The sequence below is a fragment of the Sus scrofa genome, chromosome 4 (assembly GCF_000003025.6).
Source record: "Sus scrofa isolate TJ Tabasco breed Duroc chromosome 4, Sscrofa11.1, whole genome shotgun sequence".
In the NCBI taxonomy this organism is placed as follows: Eukaryota; Metazoa; Chordata; class Mammalia; order Artiodactyla; family Suidae; genus Sus; species Sus scrofa.
Window position 1 is genome coordinate 72133844 of NC_010446.5, and position 17439 is coordinate 72151282.

Here is a 17439-nt window from a genome sequence, read left to right on the forward strand (position 1 = left end):
CACTTCTGCCTCCAATCCGTTCATCTAGTGAGAGAGACAGAGAAACGGTGCTGCTTCAAAGGAGGGAAAGACCCAGAACTCAGAATGTAGCGTCTATGGTTTATGGCCATTCCTTCAAATGGAGCTAATAAACAGCTCAGATGACCAGAGGCAAGGATCGGGGGAGGCTGAATGTCAGGCAGAGGCCAGATATAAAAAGTCTTATATAAAAAAGCTATGAGAATCTTTGGGAATTTAAGGGCCAAATGAGAGAAGATTATTACTAATAAAATTAGATGTTTTCTATTAGAGAAAATTTACCTCCACCATTAAAAATTCCTAGGGGAAAATGGCTTTCCTGTTTTTTAATTAGTAATACAAATTCTTATGAGTATTTTATATTTTATACCAGCAAAAAAACCCCACTATATTTATTGAAAATTACACTATTGAGGCATTCTATTTCAGATTAGAGGCTTCCAGAATTACCTGTTATTTTCAAGAAAATTCTTTTAAATATAATGATATCACACATAAATCATAGCATATATATCTACAGGATAATGGCTCACCGGATGATCAGAGAGTATCTTAATCAGCCCCAAAGGGAAGAAGGTGTTTTTTTAATTTTTTAAAAAATTTTTATTATAGTTGATTTACAATGTTCTGTCAATTTCTGCTGTACAGCAAAGTGACCCCGTTATATACTTATACACATTCTTTTTTTCACATTATCCTCCATCACATTCTTTCACAAGTGGCTAGATATAATTCCTAGTGCTATGCAGCAGGATCTCATTGCTTATCCACTCCAAATGCAAGAGTTTACATCTACTAACCCCAAAATCCCTGTCTATCCCACTCCCTCCCCCACAAGTCTGTTCTCCATGTCCATGAATTTGTTTCTTAAGAATGTGTCTTTTCATATCAGCACAATTCAGATTTGCTCTCCTAGCTTCACGCCCTCTGCGGAGTTCTTCCTTCAGAAATGAGAATTCACTACCTGAGGGAAAAGACTCCAGGGATCTTATGCAGGATGTTATAACATTGCCCTCTTTTCCAACTTAATTTTATGTTAACATTTTGGCCATTAGCTATAGTTCTGTAATTGAATGTTAACTCAGGATAAAAGTTGTTTTTTTTTTTTTTGCCATTTAGGGCCGCACTGGCGGCATATGGAGGTTCCCAGGCTAGGGGTCTAACCAGAGCTACAGCTGCTGGCCTACACCGCAGCCACAGCAACACGGGATCCAAGCCGCGTTTGCAACCTACACCACAGCTCATGGCAACGCCGGATCCTTCATCCACTGAGCGAGGCCAGGGATTGAACCTGCAATCTCATGGTTCCTAGTTGGATTTGTTTCTGCTGCACCACGATGGGAACTCTGATAAAAGTTCTTATTTTGTTCTTTCTCTCCTCCCCTTACACACACACACTCACCACAGACCCCAGGATGTAATTGATATATGTCTATCTTTTCGCTTTCCTCTTCCTTGCTTATTATTGATGCCTCCCAAATTTAGGATTAAATGAATTCAAATTTACCAAAAAAAAAAAAATCCAAAGTTGACCTTCTAAGCAAGCAATCATGCTGTGACTTGTGACTTTGGTAAGCTCAGGGTGGGCACACATCCCACTCCTTCAGCCAGCAGATCTGTCATTAAAGAACCATCCCTCTGCCAAAAAGCTGATCTCCTGGTAAAGCAGGCACCACTGTCAGGGTAACACTCCAATTATTTTTCTCACTATTTCCTGAGAGCAGATCCGGAGGTGTTATGGGTGTTATGGGTGTAGGTTGTGCATGTCTGTGTGCTGGGGGTGGGGCTGGAGGAGGAAGGTGAGTGTCAGTGACAGAGAATAACAACTGGAGGCTGAGAAGGAAGGCTGCCAGGGATGGTGGAGGAGAACTGCTGCCAGCTCCCCCTGCACCTGCTCTGTCCCTCTAAGGATATTGCCAAAAGCGACGTCCTTATGGGCTCCTTAGAGAACTCAACACTGTATCAGCTGCAGCAGGTCCGTGGATGCTTGGCGGGCAGTGAGCTCTGGTTCTGAAGCTACATATGTATGACTTTGGGCAAGCTACTTAATCTCTCTGGGCCCAGTTTTCTGCTGGTAAGCTTCTGCAGCAGCTGTAAGGCTTCAACTGCAAGACATGTATGAGATCCACCAGGTCTGGCAACCGGAATATGCCCTGATGTCCCTTTGGAGCCTTTGAAAAGTTTTGAGTGTGTGAAGGTGTCACTGTGGACCCCTAGTGGGAGGCAGAGTGAGTAGGGATGAGGTCTGTATAGGAGATGATGGATAGTGTCCATGGGCTGACCCTGGTTGGGTTTCCATTGAAAGAGTAGAATAGAGGTAAAGTGTGAGATGGAAGCGAGCCTAAACTCTTCATGTGTATGCCCTATGGGCTTCTGACTGGAGCCAGGTTCCAAGTCTGATAAACTCATTAAAAAAATGTATTCACAGCTCAATAGGGCCAGAGATATCAAATGATGGTATTCTAGCAGCTTAAAACCAACTTCATACAAAATGGAGTTGTGTTGAAGTTGACAGCAATCATGCACAGAAGTTAGTCTGTGTACTCTGAGCTTATCTCCAAAAAGAAGTACATCTAACGAGTTGCACTGTGGACTCTTTTCCATCTTTATACCCCAGATAGTATTCAATCAATATTTGTAGAACAAATGAATAAGAGAATGGCATGTCAGTATAAACCACCACACCACTGTCTATTCTAATCATGAAAACTCTAAATTCCACATTTAAGATGATTTTTCCTACTGAAATGAAGCTACATGGAGCTTGGGACAGGGGTACGGGGAGTGAGGGCTGATGGGAACAGGGTGTCTATATGAGGTGATGAAAATGCTCTGAAATTGAACAGCGGTGATGGTTGGAAAACTCTGTGACTATACAACTCACCGAACTGTGCACTTTTTAAACATTTTATTTATTTATTTATTTATTTATTTATTTATTTATTTTGTTTGTCTTTCTCAAGATTGTTTTGGCTATTCAAAGTCTTTTGTGGTTCCATACATATTTGAGGATTGTCTGTTTCATTTCTGTGATAAATGAATTGGAGTTTTAATAAATATTGCATTGAATCTATAAAAAAAAATTAAACCTTTTTTTTTTGTTGTTGTTTTTTGTTTTTTGTTTTTTTATAGGGCTGCACCCGTGGCATATGTTCCCAGGCTAGGGGTCGAATGAGAGCTGTAGTTGTCGGCCTATGCCACAGCCACAGCAACGCGGGATCCCTGACCCAACAACAGCGCCGATTCCTTTCTGTTGCACCACAAAGGGAGCTCCTTGAATTGTGCCCTTTAAAGGGGTGAATTTTGTGGTGTATGAATTACACTTCAATAGAGCTGTTTGTTTTTAGAAATTGTAGTTGAGATTCAGTCTTGATGAAATACGTTATAACTCGAGAATGCAAATACAGCTCATTGTACATAGTGCAGTAAATTAGTTTTATTCTTGAAAGTAAGGAGATTTGTGTTATAATCCAAAGAAAATTATGACTTTACAATAGAGAAAACATTTTCCTGTTGAAATAGGAAAGCACTTTTAACAGGAGACCAGCATGCAAATGAGCAGGGGCTCATTAACCAAGAGCTGTAAATATTTTGCGTATCAGAGAATTGATAGGTGGGCTGTTGGTCCATTTGGTATTTCAGCCAACAGATGTTTATTAAGAAATCTGAGTAGGAGTTCCCATGATGGCGCAGTGGTTAACAAATCTGACTAGGAACCATGAGGTTGCGGGTTTGATCCCTGGCCTTGCTCAGCGGGTTAAGGATCCGGCATTGCCGTGAGCTGTGGTGTGGGTCACAGATGCGGCTCAGATCCCTCATTGCTATGGCTGTGGTGTAGGCCAGCAGCTGCAGCTAGAGCTCTGGTTAGACCCCTAGCCTGGGAACCTCCATATGCCTCGGGAGTGGCCCTGGAAAAGGCAAAAAGGCAAAAGGCAAAAGGCAAAAGGCAAAAAAAAAAAAAAAAAAAAAAAGAAAAGAAAAAAAAAAAAGAAAGAAATCTGAGAGACAGTATTTTTTTTAGGATCCTTAAGAGCTGTCCTGTCACTGGCTGAATCATGGAGCACTAGAAAGTTTTGAAATTTGAACTTCTCTAAGACCACATGAATACACTACAACCCAGGCTGTATGGATCCATCTGCTACAACAGCAAGACTCTGGGTCTCTCCCTGATGGGAACTGGGGGAGAGAGTTGCATAGCTCTAGCAGAATTGGGTTCATCTGGACCACAAATCTCTCTCTCTCTCTCTCTCTCTCTCTCTTCCTTCCTTTCTTTCTTTTCTCTCTCTCTCTCTCTCTTTCTTTTTTTTTTTTTAAATTTGCTTTTTAGGGCCCCACTCGAGGCATATGGAAGTTCCTGGGTTAGGGGTCGAATTAGAGCTACAGCTGCCAGCCACAGCCACAGCCACAGCCATGCCAGATCTGAGCCATGTCTGTGACCTACACCACAGGTGCATGTCTGTGACCTACACCACAGTTTACAGCAATGCTGGATCCTTAACCTACTGAGCAGGGCCAGGGACCAAACCCGAATCCTCATGGATACTAGTCCAGTTCGTTACTGCTGAGCCACAATGGGAACTCCTTGACCACAAATCTTGATGCCTCTACAAACAGGGAAGCAGAAGTTCTTTCCTAGTGATAGTGACTTTGCTCTTACATTTATGGTCTAGAACTACCATCAGTTCTCCATCCACCCGGCATCCACTGTAAGCTTCAACAGACTGAAGGGTAGTCAATTTCTATAACCTTGAACTGGCCAGTATCTGTGCCACTGGAACAACAAGGTTTCTGAACAGCTGAAATGTGTCTTATCCGTCCTGGATGTGCTATCAGTATAAAATACCCACCCACTTTTGGAGTTCCTGTCGTGGCTCAGTGGTTAATGAATCCGACTAGGAATCATGAGGTTGCGGGTTTGATCCCTGGGTGGGTTAGCTCAGTGGGTTAAAGATCTGGCATTGCCGTGACCTGTGGTGTAGGTTGCAGACCCAGCTGGAATCCCACGTTGCTGTGGTTCTGGTGTAGGCCAGTGGCTAGAACTCTGATTCGACCCCTAGACTGGGAACCTCCTTTGCCATGGGAGCAGCCCAGGAAATGACAAAAAAGACAAAAAAAATAAAATACCCACCCACTTTTGAAGACTTGTGCTGAAAATCTAAAAAACTCCCTTGATATTTTAAAGTTGGTATCACATGCTGAAATCACACTATTTTGGATATAGTGGGTGAAATAAAAGTACATCACCCCTCCCCACAAATGGAGCAATCCCTTCCCTGAGGGTGAACAGCAAAGAGACTCAGGTACAGAAAGTTCAGCCTTGTGAAGGCAAGAAAGAGTATTGTCAAAAAAGGTGAAGAGAGGCTTGGCGAGCCTCTGATGCCTAATTTTTGTAACTGCTGTCATAATTGGGGGGAAATCATGAGAATGCGTTTTGGGATATTAATCTAAACCTGGTTTAACCCTTCAGTCCTTCTGAGATTTTAACACCATTTTATAAGCAAGTGTTCTTTCTGGAAGGAGAACTCGAGTCGCCCACAGGCATCAGACTGTGTTCCTGGGCATCAAAAACTAGATCTTCCACAGAGGCTCAGGTCACTGCTGCTGCTACGGACAGGCACAGCCAGACATTTGGAGAGTGGAACCAGCTTCTTAGGGAGGATCAAGAAAACTGGAGCCCTTTGCCTAATATCCTCATGGATATTGGGAGTATAGTTTGAAAGCGACCGCTTATCTCAATCCCTGGCCTTGCTTGGTAGGTCAAGGATCCTGCGTTGCTGTGAGCTGTGGTGTAGGTCGTAGATGTGGCTCAGATCCAGCGTTGCTGTGGCTGTGGCATAGCCGGCAGCTGCAGCTACGATTGGATCTCTAGCCTGGGAACTTCCATATATGTTGCCAGTATGGCCATAAAAACAAACAAGCAAAAGGAAATCTCCCTAAATAGCATTTTCAAGGAAACTAGATAAGATAAATTATTCTTAAAAAAAAAAAAAGAGAGAGAGAGAGAGAAAAGTTAGGCAAAGAAAATGTTGCCCACTATATCAGTAAATATGAGATTTTGCTTGTGTGCATGTGTTTGGGGGCCAATAAACAGACTTTACAATACACTAAGCATCTTTATAACATTCCTTTGTGGATAGCACACATAAGCTCATCTTGCAGATCTTAGAGTAAGATATGCTGCCAGTGTTTCCCATAAAGGTTTATAATTGCACACTTATTTTTGACATAACTTTGGTCAGATTTAGGACACATTCCCTTTATTGAAAAACGTTTTTAAGCACAATTATATAACACCACACAGATTGCGTTTTGGAAGATATTTATAATTAGGTGAGAAAGGGAAGCAGTGTCCCTTGCAGGGAGAAATCCCTACAGAATATTTTCTGTGCTTGTCCTGCCCTAGAAAAGATGTAAAAAGTCATAATAAATTTGTTTCAAGTAAGCTAACTAGCATCATTAGTTTAATGTGAATTAGGTAAACTTCTACATGGCTTGACTTCAAGAATGTTTTACTATTTGGTATTACTAAATACTAAAGCTTTGTAACTCTGCTGAAGTGACAGCAGGTTGACACTTCCGCATGTGAGTTTCAGGATGACATGCATTTGTAAAGAAATGAGGGCCTGGCCCTGATGCTGCAGCCTGGGAGAGAAGGGAGGCAGTGTGGACCAGTGGGAGGCTGGCTCCTGGGTGGGGAGGGGCCTGTGGAGGGAGGAATACACAATGCAGGGCACATTTGTCATTCTGGTAATGCTTTGATGCACTTTGATCCTTGGTTTCCCGTTAATGATGGTCAGTGGACACCGGAGGCTGGTATCAGTCTATTCACTGTCCAAGAAAGCTCACCACTGAACACAAGTCCATTGCCAGCTCTCCCAGGGAGTGTTCCCAGCCGGAGGATGGCCTACCTGGGACGGGGCTGGGAGGGCAGGCTGACGATGGGTGGCTTTGGCAGTGTCTACCTCTGCCTGCTTTTATTTTAGGTTGCACCCCCATGGCATGAGGAGGTTCCGGGGGCAGGGTGGAACCCAGACCACAACAGTGACAATGTTGGGGAGTTCCCATCATGGCTCAGTGGTAACCAACCCAACTAGTATCCATGATGATGCAGGTTTCATTCCTGGCCTTGCTCAGTGGGTTAAAAATCCAACCTTAAACCACTGCTGTGGCTGTGGCTGTGGCTGGCAGCTACAGCTCTGATTTCATCCCTAGCCTGGGAATTTCCATATGGTGTGGCCCCTAAAAAAGACCAAAAAAAAAAAAAAAAAAAAAAAAAAGGCAATGATAGATCCCGAATCTGCTGACCTCTGTCTTCTTTGACCTCTACTCCCTTCTTTGACCTTTGACTTGTAGAAGAGAAAATAAAGTTTTCTCTCCCTTAAATACCCCCTATTGTTTCAACTAACTCGTGAGAGTAGATTAAGGAATACTGTTGATAACAAAGTTTCCTTTACTTTTATAGGATTTAAAAACACTGGTAAAAAGAATCACACACTGAGTACTGCATTAGAGCTAACAAGTTGGGTGTATATCACATGCCAGATCTTTTGCCGTGTGCTTTTGTAAGGTTATCAATTAAATCTCATAGCAACCCTGGAAAGGACAATATTATTAGTTCCATTTTAGGCACGAAAAAATTGAGGCCCAGAGAGTTTAACTAACATACCCCATGACCTCTAACCAGTATGCTTTGGAGTCAGAATTTGAATCCAGGCAATCTAACTCCGGGGTTCCTATATTGAATATAAACTCCACTGTATAAGATGGAGGAAAGTTATTGAAAGATATTAAATGATAATAGGTTTGAAGTTTCCATATTTGCATAAATAATGGATAGGTTAGTTGCCTTTTCCATAATGAGCCTGCCTTAACCTGCTTATTTAGTGTGACTAAGGTAGACAGCAAGAGTCAAGGGGTTAGGAAATTATTCCTAGACACTCTAGAAGTCTGTCTTGGGCCCTTTGAACATTACATCTTTAACTGGTGGTTTGCAGATATGCAGTGAAGTTCAACATGCAAAGTCCAGAAGCATCTAGAATCAGGAAGTTATGCCTGAAAAGCCTCAGAGCCTATGGGGATGCAGAGAAAGATTAAGAGCATAAATAAAGCATCTAGCACTACGAATTAGCTGCTTCCAGGGGCACGATTCCCTGAGGACTTTCCTAAGAATTATGTTAAACTATATTAATGTAAGAAGGTAAAAGAAAAGCCTGATTTCTGATTCAGCTTTGGAGTTCCCTTGGCTGGTGAAACAATTACAGGTCCCTTGCCACCAGCCTTCAGCGAGTCAGCAAATTTCTTTTTCTCCCCATTGCTATTCAGATGCCTCCTCAGATCTCTTAGAGAAAATTCCCTATTTTCCCTCATTTTTTTCTTCCTTGTTTTCACCAAAACACTCCTGAAAGCATGATCCTTGTTTGCGGCCTTGTTCATATCTTCACTTGTTCCTTTTCAATGATTGGATGTGTGTGTATGTATAACTGAATCACTTTGCTGTACAACAGAAATTATCACAACATTGTAAATCAACTTTACTTCAATAAAATTTTAAAAAGTGAAAAAAAAAAACAAACCAAAAAACCACATTGATCTCTTCATTAATTCTCCCTACATTCTTATCCCACTTTTATTGGTCAGTCAATCTGTAGTATTCCTGATTCTGGGGACAAACTTGGATCAGGTGACCCTTCGGCTCCTCTTCTCCAGGCATGGGCCCTCCTACTGCTTCCCCTGAGGGACTCTTCCTCGAGACTGGACACATGGGACAATTCTGAATTCTATGCACCAAAGTTAGTGACTTAATGTCAGTTTAGTAAATGCACCTCTTCCTTCATTCAGTTCATCTCTGGTGGATGTTCTGAAGAGGAAGCCCGGTGGTGACTACCAAGCTCTTTCATGAATCTGATGTCGCTTGCTTCTCAAAACAACATTATATTGAGTGGGGAAAAATCTTGTTGCAGAATAAAGTGTATATTATAAATAAATATTAATGCAAAAATTCCTCTTTATTTATGTTGTATGAGCAGAAAGGAAGAGGTGTAGATATTGGGCTGCGTGCGTTACCTGTATCAGGAGGGTTGGCCTGAAGGGGAAAAAGGAGAAATCATCTTTGCCTTTGAACAGTTTCATTAGCACCTGTTTCACTATATAAAATAAGCATGCAGTATTTTGTAGCTGAACAGATATCAAGTCAAAATTTCATACTGAGAAAACAAAAATAAGCAACCCTATGAGGTTGAGATGAGTGATTCTTCATTCCTATGAGTGAAGAAATTGAATGTGGGGGAAAGCAAGGGTTTTCTTCAGGTGATGGAGACAGAAACAGAGCCAGGCTATATTCTGAACCTTCTTGTTGAGATGATAGTGAGATTTCAGCTCCAAGCCACTGTTTCCTTTCCAGAGAACAAACACATTTGTTTGGGGGCAGTGTAACATGACAAAGTAAAACTCTATGTTACTGATGGATAAGACATTTTGACTGAAGGGCTAAAGACCTTGAACACAAGTGACAGGTCACCTTGGGGTGAACTAATACAAAATTCAGTATTTTTCCCACCTGTTGTTTCTAATATTTATTCTATGCATTAGAATATCTATCTATCTGTCTGTCTGTCTATCTATCTAGCTAGCTAGCTAGCTAGCTATCATCTATCTATCTATCTATTAACTTCTTACTCAAGTATAGCTTTCCAGGAAGCCAGTCCTGAAATCTGGAAGAAAAAAATGATAATGGACAAATGTCACTATTTTACATAAATGTATTATCTCAAGTTTCATTTCTGGAACAATAATTGCTAATCCCCCAAATTATGAAAAACAAGATTGTTAGTTCTTATTTTCTTCTCTTACAAGTTCCATAACCTTGTTATCCAAAGGCAGGTCTCCACATCTGCAGGGTTGCTAGGGTTCCTCTTGGCACTAGTGCAACTGTACTCTGGGAATCTCCATCAGCCCACATGTGGCAATAAAGCACCCCCACGTGTATCCTTTGGGTGAGTAGCACAAGGGGTTCGCCAGGCTTTATTTTTGAACTGGTTGGGATCTAGCTCAGGGGTCTCCAAACTTTATGACAGAGTTTACTTATGTACAAACTGAATGTATGGATTAAATCAGTAAAGTTGTTTCTTCCTATACATCAGTGGATCATCTTATGTGCCATCTTGGGGCTGCTAATCTGTCCTCATCTTAATTATAACATGTGTGCTTTATTGCCTTGAGGAAGAAGATAAGTAGCCACTTGTTGGAAATACTTCTCATTTCTGGAGAGCAAACAGCATGGACCTTACAGTGGCAGCTGTGGAAGGCTCTGAAACTCCTCCAAGGTCCCTGGAATTCCACATGTCTGCTGGCTTTCCAAGCAGCTCCTCCACCATCCTGTGCACAGGTGCACAGGCATTCTCAATGAATAGGAGCTTGTATTGATGACTTTGACTAAAGGTCTACACCTTAGACTGAGCTAGCCATCACCATTTGAAAGACAATTAAGAATCTCCTGGCATCCCCTTTTTTTTTTTTGGTTATAGATCTTACCCTTCGTAACTAGAGAGATTTCAGCACATAGTTATGACTGTGAAATAGAGTGGAGGCTGAGAGCAGTGCAGCCCTAAACTGAGAGCTTCCAGGGTGGGTGCCCAAGCTCCTGGCATGAAGCCACACTTGGTGACCACCTAGCTACCCCTCAGGAGGCCACTTTTTTGCTCCTGCACTCAGGAGTTAAAGGCAAAAGTGAAGAATATGAAAAAAAAATGGGCCTAATGTGGAGTGACAAAGCCTGGGAGAGTAGAGAAATGCAAAGAGAAGTGGTTTGGGGGAAGAAGTCTTAGAATATACATGAGGCAAGAGCCAGTGAGGATAATTAAGCCAAAAGCCTTGGGTCTTGGCCCAGAGCAGTATTTCAGTCTCCTGTTTTCTTGGAGGGGAAACTTGGTTAACTGTTGCCTCTTCCCAACCTTTTGATTGGTGCCTAAATTCTGCCTGTTTCTGTGCTTTACAGTGGGGGGTGGAGTACAGAGTATAAGTTAAACCTCACGGATGGATTGTAAAATAAGTTAATAGATTGCCTGAAAAGGAGGCAGATTGTCCCTGGCTGGCACGCCTAAAGCAGAGGCAGGCGCTGTGTGGATGAGCTTCATCTGACATCTCATTTGACCAGCCTCGGGGAAGCTACCTGCCTAAGAGGGTCAGTGAGGGCTTTTTCCTGCACATTCGGGGTCAGTTTAATCATATTAACTCAGCACCTTAACGGTGTTTCTCTTTCTCTTCCCCTCTGGACTTCATCTCCCACAGTTTTTCTCAGTTGATTGCAGGCTGATAACAGTGATGGTAAAGGTAGGAGCTGGCTCCTTAGGCCAATCTGAAAACCTCGGACGCCACCCACCATCCTAGCCAAGGAGAAGGCCATTTCCTCATCTTTTGAAAAAAAAAAAACTGGCCAACAGGGACCTGCTGAACAGCACAGGGAACTCTACCCAATATGTGGTGATAATCTACATGGGAAAAGAATCTGAAAAAGAATTGGGGCGTTCTCACTGTGGCCCAGTGGAAATGAATCCGACTAAGAACCATGAGGCTGTGGGTTTGATCCCTGGCCTTGCTCAGTGGGTTAAGAATCCGGCATTGCCGTGAGCTGTGGTATAGGTCGAAGATGCGGCTCAGATCTTGCACTGCTGTGGCTGGCAGCTGTAGCTCTGATTTGACCCCTAGCCTGGGAACCTCCATATGCTGTGGGTGTGGCCCTAAAAAGCAAAAAAAAAAAAAAAGAACGATGTGTGTATGTGGATAACTGAATCACTTTGTTGCATATCCCAACATTATAAATCAGCAACACTTCAATAAAGCTTTAAAAATTGAACATAGGAGTTCCCGTCGTGGCGCAGTGGTTAACGAATCCGACTAGGAACCATGAGGTTTCGGGTTCGGTCCCTGCCCTTGTTCAGTGGGTTAATGATCCGGCGTTGCCGTGAGCTGTGGTGTAGGTTGCAGACGCGGCTCGGATCCCGAGTTGCTGTGGCTCTGGCGTAGGCCGGTGGCTACAGCTCCGATTCAACCCCTAGCCTGGGAACCTCCATATGCCGCGGGAGCGGCCCAAGAAATAGCAACAACAACAACAACAACAACAACAACAAAAAGACAAAAGACAAAAAAAAAAAAAATTGAACATAACAACAACAACTTTGAGACCTGGTGGTTCACAGTAACACCTTTCCTTATTAAATATATCTCACTCTGTTCCCCATTTCATGGTATAAAAATATCCTAGCCCCAACTAAAAGTAGAGAAAAAAAAAGAGAGGGAAATATGAAAAATAAGTTTTTTGATAAACTCCAAATGAAGCTTAAGCGAGTGCCCATTTTTCTTCTATGTCTTTTACAACCTATTTATTGTTTAAAGGCCCCTGTAGATCCTGTTTTAGTCACAGGACCTTTCTTACCTAATTGCAGGAACTTCCATGTTATAGCATTTTTTTTCTCACAGTCCTGCAGCCTCTTGGGAACACTTTTATTTTCATACTTCTCAATTTTCTTTGTATTAGTTTATATATCTGTCATTCCTACAAAACTATGAGCCACTTTGGGGAAAGAACCCAGACTTATTTATTTTTCTCCCCCATACTTTCTCATATTATTTTATTTTGATATGTTGGCCTAGAACAGAGTGCTCAGTGTTTGTTGACTGACTAATTTGGACTATAAATTATACCAGATCTTCTACTGCGTGGAGGCTTGGTGCCTCTAACCCTCATGTTGTTCAAGGATCAATTGTACTCTATTAATATTGTGAAAGATTTGCCTTGGTCATTCATAGCTAATATGTGTTTCCTTATCACAAATACATCCTTGGAGAGAGTTGCTGATGATTCCAGGAATGTAACTGCCATTCTGAATATGGAACTTATGGGAAATGTCATTTCTAATTTTGAGTAACTGATTAATAATTCAAACAGAGCACAAACAAGGTTGAGATGTTGACCCTAGGCTGAGTCAGCCTGCCGGTGGCTGAGAGACACACCATGCATCCAGCCTTGCAGGGTACAAAATTCAAGGACCTCAGCAAAATGACAATTTATTTACCAGGGATTTTTTTTTTTTTTTTTTTTTTTTTTGTCGTTTTGTCTTTTTAGGGCTGCACCCTTCACATAGGGACCTTCCCAGGCTAGGGGTCGAATCCGAGCTGCAGCTGCCGGCCTATGCCACGGCCAGAGCAACGCAGGATTTGAACCACATCTTCGACTTACACCACAGCTCAGGGCAATGCCAGATCTTTAAGCCACTAAGCAAGGCCAGGGACAGAACTTGAGCCCTCATGGATCCTAGTTGGGTTCGTTAACCACTGAGACACGATGGGAATTCCTGCCAAGGGCTTTTAAGCATCATTTATTAACAGAAACACAGATTAAAGCAAAATATTAATTCCAAAAATACACAAAACCTTCTAAATATATAAGCAAAAATCAAAGAGGATGTAGTAGGTATCTATTATTAGTGGGGGGGGAACAGGTGCAATTAAAGGAGACTAAAGATTTGCAATATAGGGAATCTATAATTCTGACAGAAAGGTCTAGAAAATCCTAGGGAATTTAGAACTTCATATACTAGGTCTTAACTTCTTCACTGACATTCAAGGCCCTCTAAAAATTAATACAAACCCAGGTTTTAGCCTTAGTTCTGCCTTCCCTTTTGTGCAGCCCAGTCTTGGCCACACTGATCCTGCTGCCCCTTGAGCTCAGGGCTCAGCCTGTCCTGCAGCTACACAGGGAGGGTGGGATGGAGGAATAGCAAGGAGTGAGTGTGTGAGTGTGTATGTGTGGTGTGTATAAGGGGTGTGACTGAGCACGCGAGTGTGGGAGGGGGTAAGTGTGTGAGGGGTGAGTGTGCGAAAGGGGTGAGTGTGTGTGGTGTGCATAAGGGGTGATTGTTGGGGTATGTGAGGGAGTAACTGGGGGGAGTGGGGGGAGAGGGTGAGCGTGTATGGGGGAAGGTGACAGTGAGTGGGTCACTGTGGGGGGTGGTGATAGGGTGAGTGTGTGTGTGTGCGTGTGTGTGTGAGAGAGACGGTGACTGTGGGGGGTGGTGAGAGGGCAAGTATGTGAGGGGTGACCCTGTGTGTGCGTATGTGAAGGTGACTGGGGCATAGTGAGAAGGTGAGTGTGTGTTAGGGTGACAGTGAGGGTCTCACTGTGGGGGGTGGTGAGAAGGTGAGTGTGTGAGGGGTGACCGGGCAGCAGGACGGGTGCAGGGAAAGTAGCGCCGGGGGCTGACGCGGGCCGCCTTTGCGTCCACTGCGCCTGCGCTCCTTGCGCCTGGGCGCAGGCCCCGGGACGTGGGTGCTGCCCCCAGAGTGGCTCTGCCGAGAAAGGCTGTCCCCCAAGCCTTGGAGCTGCGCCATGGGTGAGAAGTGTTAAGTATCCTTCCTTCAGGTTTATCCTCTCTGTCTCTCCCTGTCACAGTCTCTCCCCCTTTCGCAGTGTCTCTGTCTTCGTGTCCATCGCCAGGGCTCAAGAAGGGGTGAGAGGCAGGGCCCCTTCGGTCCTGTGCCCGCAGGGCTCAGGTGTCACTGCAGCGCGGGGCGGGGCTGCCTTGCGGGTTCCTGGGACTTCGGTGTTGGGCAGAGCCCCTCCGCAGAGCCTGCAAAGCAGTTTTTTCTCTTCCCCCCCCCCGCCCGCCCCGCCTCCTCCTCTTCCCTTCCTCCCCCGCCTCCCCATTCTCTCTTTTCCTTTCTGCCTTATGCCTTTAGGTTTGTTTCTCCTAGATAAAGTGGTGGAATCCTGCATGTCCCTAAACGGCTCCCCAGAACAACTTCTAGGATCTGGATCCAACAGCCTGGGCTACAGGTCTAAGTCCCGCCCACATCTGGAAGCTTTTAAAAGCACTGCTTTACCATCTTACAAATAAAACCACGAGTATGGAGGGGACTACAGTCCTCTGTGTCCACAAACAGCAGCTCTGAGGGTACATCGGATGGGGGAGAGGTGGGATGGGTGTGCAGAGAGCAGAAGTAGAGTCAAAGAGGCTGCACTGATGGAGGCCACGGGGCTTCTGACCCAAGAAATCATACAACCAACTTTGGAGAATCTGCTCTTTTTCTTTTCACAGCCGGTGAATTTATACTGAGTAGAATTTCTCAAAGCAACTAAATTTACTGAATATTAAAACTTATTTTTAAGCCTCAATAATTAAAACAGTATATAAGACATATGCTGAAGATGGCAAGTATAATCAGTAGGTTAGAAATAAACGTGTCTATAAATTGTGCAGCCTTCTAGGAAAACAACAACAGCAACAACAACGAAAACTCACACTGTCCACTAGGATAAACTGCACAAATTTAAATGCAAGATTTTAAAAAGCCATAAAACTTCAGGAGAATATCCAAAAGCCATACATAATTAATAAATATGACAATTTAAAAAATCCTCTTATCAAGTAAAAACAAAACAAAGCAAAACATCCTACAATTAAAATCAAAAGATCACTGCAAGAAAACTGTGAGAAACATTTGCAGTTTATATGAGGAAGTGCTAATCTCCATAATATAAACTGATAAGGCTAACGACATAACAGAGAAAATGGGAAAAGGATATGAACACAAAATTAACAGGAAAGACAAATTTCATTAAAACATGTGAAAAGATGCTCCACCTCAGTCATAGAGAAATGCAAATTAATATTTTACTGGGACAACATTTTTTATTCTATCAGTCTGTCAAAAATCCAAAAGTTTGAAAATACATTCTGGCCTTGGCAAGGCCTTGGATAATAGCTGTTCTCTTAATGATTGATGGTAGTGGATCTTGTAGTGCTTCCCCTATGGAGGGATATTTCTGAATATTTAACCAAATTACAAGTGGATAATTTTAAATTTATACAAAAATCCTACTTCTGCAAATTTATCTTGCAGAAATAATTGTACATGTGCAGAGTAGTGTATTATGCACTTGTTCCTTGCTACATCAATTGTAATAGCAAAAAATTGAAATTAGACAAAGTATCTATTTCTAAAGGACTGTGTGTAGCACAGTGTAGAACATCCATATAATGTAATACTCTGCATATGTAAAAATAATGAGAAAGTTTTCTATGTGCTAATATGGAAAGATTTTCTTTTTATGGTGAAATCCTTAAGACATACTGTTTGAATAATAAAGCAAGATGAATAACAGGGTATAGGATAAGGAATATTTGTATAAAAAGAGAATATATATTTTCTGTTAACATAAATGAAGACACAAAATGAACCTATCTATAAAACAGAAACAGACTCACAGACATAGAGAACAAACTTGTGGTTGCCAAGGCAGGGGGGAGGAAGTGGGATGAATGGGAAGTTTAGGGTTGATAGATGCAAACTATTACATTTAGAATGGATAAGCAGTGGGGTCCTACTGTACAGCACAGGGAATTATATCCAGTCTCTTGGGTTAGACCATGATAGAAGATAGAATGAGGAAAAGAATGTATATCTTTGTATGACTGGGTTACTATGCTGTACAGCAGAAATTGACACAAAACTGCAAATCAACTATATTCTAATAAAATAAAATAAAATAAAAGGAGTTACCCTTGTGGAAATGAAGGATAGGAATGAAGTAGAACCATTTTCTAAATCCCTCTTTATGTTGTTTTGATTTATATGCTATGTGAATGGATTGCCTATTCAAAAATTTATATGTTATACGTCTGTCACATTGAAATATATCTGATTTTAACAGTATCATAGAAAAAAATCCTCTTTAGGAAAACCAAAACAAAACTCAAAATTGCTTCTTACAAATCGCTCTGTCTCCTTTTTTTGTTTTCTGTTCCCTTTAGGGCTTTTAAGCCTGACGTATTTCTTCCTTTGACTTGGAGAAGAAGATGAATAACTGTGCTGATGAGCGACCTGAGGATTTGGGGTGTTCTGTCAACAATATGGAGACCACCGTTTCCCATTAACTCTGGATATCAGTCTCCAAGACGTCAGCTTTTCTTAATGCACTGAGTGTTTTACTCTATAGATCACTGTTCTCAACCTGCTGACAACACCCAAGTAGATCAACAGCTGTCATGGTTCAGCCCAAGAGGGACTGAGGTGAAGGCAGTGTCTGTCATTAAGATGAACACCACCAGGATCCAAGGTATTTGTACTTATATGCCAGAGCTTATTTTTCTCAGTTATAAACAGCGGTTTATATACAGTTTGAATTTCTAATGCTTCCACGCAAAGGCTAACAGTTCCTCAGTGCATCCAAGTAGATGAAATGAAGTCATGTCTGTGACTTGCTGAGGACATAAACCCTGACAGTGCCCTGATCCAATGGGTCGATTTCTAGGTCTAGAGAAGGAGAGTCAGGTCAGGTTCTAATGTCAGGTGGTGCACACCTGGAGGAGGTGAGGTGGGAGTTGAAGGAAGGAGGAAGCTTCCACCTGCTTGTCTTTCCACTCT

The 17439-nt window shown here is 42.5% G+C and overlaps 1 protein-coding gene and 1 long non-coding RNA gene across 4 annotated transcripts in view; one reads left to right on the forward strand and one right to left on the reverse strand.

The window, feature by feature from the left end:
• CLVS1 (clavesin 1) overlaps window positions 1-17439 on the reverse strand; it is a 152739-nt gene that overhangs the window by 29323 nt on the left and 105977 nt on the right. The gene's annotated exons all lie outside the window — the stretch shown is intronic.
• Window positions 13303-17439, forward strand: part of LOC106510074 — a 185268-nt gene continuing 181131 nt past the window's right edge. For both annotated transcript variants that reach the window (XR_002343297.1, XR_001308208.2), the window contains exons 1-2: window positions 13303-14405; window positions 16827-17131. This is a non-coding gene — a long non-coding RNA (uncharacterized LOC106510074). The remainder of the gene's footprint in view (window positions 14406-16826; window positions 17132-17439) is intronic.